Genomic DNA, 4,449 nt, shown 5'->3' on the forward strand with positions numbered 1-4,449 from the left:
TCTAAGGAAATGATACTTGACATTCAGAAAAGCTACAGCAAATGAACTACACGATCTTTGAGCTAAGCTTAGGATTGGGTCTTGTCCATCACATCATTCTCCTAATGATGTGATCCCGTTATCAATGACATCTAATGTCCATAGTCAGGAAACCATGACTATCTTTTGATCAACGAGCTAGTCAACTAGAGGCTCACTAGGGACATGTTGTGGTCTATGTATTCACACATGTATTACGATTTCCCGGATAACACAATTATAGCATGAACAATAGACAATTATCATGAACAAGGAAATATAATAATCATTTTATTATTGCCTCTAGGGCATATTTCCAACACTGGGCTAGCAGGACTCTGGTAAACCGGGCTGTAGCAGACTACCATGGCTCAGTGGAAGCACTAGACTACATTTCCCCATAAGAGAGGCTACCAAGGATAAACAACTAGGTTGTCGGATCCCACACATACCAAGCATTACAAAATCATACACACAATATGCTTGATATGTTCAAATACAACATGGAATCACAACAAGACTCTACGACTCAGAGTATTTATTCATTAGGCTCCGAAGAGCCAGATATTACAAACATGGGTCTCATGACCCAGCAATCAAGTCATACAAGCAATAGCACAAGTGGAAGCTTAAACATGTCTGAGTACACACAACTACAAATGAAAAGGGCTGAGAAGCCTGACTATCTACAAGACCCTCCCGGGGGTACAAGATCATAGTTGAGGTAACAAGCTACATGTCGAAGTCCATGCGGAACTAGTAGCGAGACCGAAGTCTCTCTGCAAAAACATAAATTATGCAAACGTGAGTACAGATGTACCCAGCAAGACTTATGTCAGAACTATCTACATATGCATCAGTATCAACAAAAGGGGTGGTGGAGTTTAACTGTAGCAAGCCAGCTTTGACTTAGTGGCTAACCTGAACTACGACTGCAAGTAACTCTTTTGAGGTGGCGCACACGAGTCCACATATTCACCATATCAATACTCCACTATGGATCCGCTCCCGTCTCCCTACGAGAAGACCATCCATAGCACTCACGCTTATCTTGCGCATTTTAGAGTATCCACTTTCACTTGTCTATGAACTGTACAGGCAACCCAGAAGTCCTCTACCGCGGACACGGCTATTCGAATAGAAGATGTTAACCCTGCAGGGGTGTACTTCTTCACACACGCTCTTGCCACTTACCACCATCTACACATCGTGTATCTCGGCAACCTTCAAGTGGAAGCTTGGCGAGGGAGTCGGCCACGACCTGACTAACCACACAAGTCTCTAGTCCAGGTTTATCGCCTATTCGGGTTCCATCCACAAGGAGATCCGGTCGGGGTGTCGCTCACGGCCCCAAACAATGTGTACAGGGTTCCAAGCCCACCAAACGGGTGACTCTTGGTATACCCGGCCACGGTGCCTAGTCTGTCCCAAGCCCACCTGTACCAGGTGCCACTTGGTAGACTACTAACACTACCTACAAACACCAAAAACTAGTTGCAACTCCTGGACAGAGATCAGGTTGATTAATAAGTCGAGAGAGCTTGGAGTGCCCGGAGCCCAATGTGTGGTAGTAACTATTCATGGATCACAAACACAGAACTTAGTTCCTGAGGATGGTTTCAATGAGACAACCCACCATGTACTCCTACATGGCCTCTCACCGCTACCTTTACCAAATCGTGTTCACACACTTAGCTCTCAACAGTAGGACATGTTCACAACTTTCCAATTCATCCCCGATGAATCAGACCTGACACAACTCTAAGCAATAGCAGGCATGACAAACAAGCATGAATGAGTAGGCACATCAGGGCTCAAACAACTCCTACTCATGCTAGTGGGTTTCATCTATTTACTGTGGCAATGACAGGTCATGCAGAGGAAAGGGGGTTCAACTACCGCAGCATGTAACAGTTGAATTGTTGTTGTCCTATTGCAGTAAAAGAGAGCAGGAGCGAGAGAGTGGGTGTCGGTGTCAAAACTGGCGGATCTTGGGTAGGGGGTCCCGAACTGTGCGTCTAGGCCGGATGGTAACAGGAGGCAGGGGACACGAAGTTTTACCCAGGTTCGGGCCCTCCCCATGGAGGTAAAACCCTACATCCTGCTTGATTAATATTGATAATATGGGTAGTACAAGAGTTGATCTACCACAAGATCAGAGGGGCTAAACCCTAGAAGCTAGCCTATGGTATGATTGTTGATGTGTATGTTGTCCTACGGACTAAAACCCTCCGGTTTATATAGACACCGGATAGGGTTAGGGTTACATAGAGTCGGTTACAATGGTAGGAGATCTGAACATCCATATCGCCAAGCTTGCCTTCCACGCCAAGGAAAGTCCCTTCCGGACACGGGACGGAGTCTTCAATCTTGTATCTTCATAGTCCAGGAGTCCGGGTTGAAGGTATAGTTCGGCTATCCGAACACCCCCTAATCCAGGACTCCCTCAGTAGCCCTTGAACCAGGCTTCAATGACGACGAGTCCGGCGCGCAAATTGTCTTAGGCATTGCAAGGCGGGTTCCTCTTCCAAATACTTCATAGAAGATCTTGAACACAAAGATAGTGTCCAGCTCTGCAAAATAAGTTTCCACATATTGCCATAGAGAGAATAATAATACTAACACAAATCTAATCTACTGACGTATTCCGTGGTGCGACACGCCACGGCCAAGCCTTTATCCAAATCGTTTCATTATCCCACCTCAGCGTGTTATGCGAGGCGGTTTCCTTGGCACGTCTTGTCAAATCAGAGATCGTGTCCCCTCCTTTTGGGATTCTCATCAATATCGGCGTGGGTAACCCAACCGCGCCTTTGATTACTGCGCTTGGAGATAAGCAAGTTTACCAGGCTGGTGGGGACACATAATCGCGTCCACCCATATAAGGGGATAAGGATCCACCTTTTCACCCACGCCTTCTTCCTCCTCTGCCTATCCATTCTTGCGCACTCAAGCTCCAGCGCCCAAGTCCGCACTACCACCTCAACCCTCTCCAGTCATGTCCGGAGCGGGAGGCAAGTGGATGGTCTCCTCCGTCATGGAGGGACACATCAAAAAGCTGAGGAAGGCCGGATATCTGGCCAGCGACATCACGCACCGGCTCCCCGAAAAGGGCAGCTCATCCCCACTCCTAGGCCCCACGAGAGGGTGGTATTTCTCCCCCATTTCCTCCGCGGACTGGGCTTCCCTCTGCATCCAATTGTCCGGAGGCTCATGTTCTACTACGGCCTGGATTTCCACGATCTGGCCCCGAATTTCGTCCTCAACATCTCGGCGTTTATCGTCGTGTGCGAGGCTTTCCTCCGCATCCGCCCCCATTTCGGCTTATGTCTAAAGACCTTCAACGTCAAGCCAAAGGTGGTGCGCGGCAGCCAAGCGGAGTGCGGCGGCGCCATGGTTGGCAAGATGGCCAACGTTCTGTGGCTCGAGGGCTCCTTTGCGGAGACCCTGAAGGGGTCGCAATCAGGGTGGTTTTACATCACCGAGCCGCGCGACGCCGAATGGGTCGCACCCCCTGAGTTCCGATCCGGCCCCCCCACGCGGCTCACCTCCTGGAAGGAGACAGGCCTGTCTTGGGGTAAAAAAGGAGAGCTGACCGGACTCCAAACATGCATCCAAACCCTGGTGGACAAGAAGCTCAAGCTTGTCAACGTAGTCCAGGTTATGCTCATCCGTCTGATCCTCCCATGCCAACGACGGGCCTTCAACCTCTGGGAATTCGACCTGGCACAGCATCAAACTCTTAACAGGCTCTTCGACACGACGTACGAAGATGCCTGGAGGGTGCTTTTCAAGGGCGCCGAGGCTCCCGTATCCGCTGCCGAGGATCGCGGATTCAGTACTCAGCATCACGCTCATGCGGTAAGCTGTTTTTGTCCTTTTGCAGGGTATCAGTTTTTCATAGTTTGACTCTATGCGGGATCTGAGTTCCCTTATCCTGGATAGGATTGGGTGGTGACGTCCGGACACATCAACTGTCCGGCTCCTCTACCCGAAGGCCCAGCAGACGCTCGCTTGGCGAAGCTGCTGGTTCCGGCGACCTACGTGGTGCCGGAGAAGAAGGCCACGAAAAGGGCCACGAGGACTCGAAAGAGTGCCCGACGCCAGGAGGTGTCGGATTCGTCATCCGACGGTCCCAAAGCGCCTTCCTCTCGTGAAGACGACGAGGAAGAAGAAGAGACCTCTCCCCTTCCAGCGGGAGGAGAGAAGAAAAGGAAGGCCGCCCTCTCTGAGGAGGCCGGAGGGTCCAAGAAGGGGAAAACCCTTCCTCCGGACTGCTTCACCGACGCCGACGATGACGAAGAGGAGTGGCAGCCCAGGGCCAAGCCCCTAGCGAAATCGTAAGTATCCGGATACCGGAGTGACTCACAGTATTTGTTCATTAAATAGCTTTCCCTTATGTCGAACGTGTTTATGCGGCCCACCCAAAGA

The sequence above is a fragment of the Triticum urartu genome, chromosome 6A, assembly GCF_056163025.1.
Source record: "Triticum urartu cultivar PI428250 chromosome 6A, HENAU_Tu73, whole genome shotgun sequence".
NCBI lineage: Eukaryota > Viridiplantae > Streptophyta > Magnoliopsida > Poales > Poaceae > Triticum > Triticum urartu.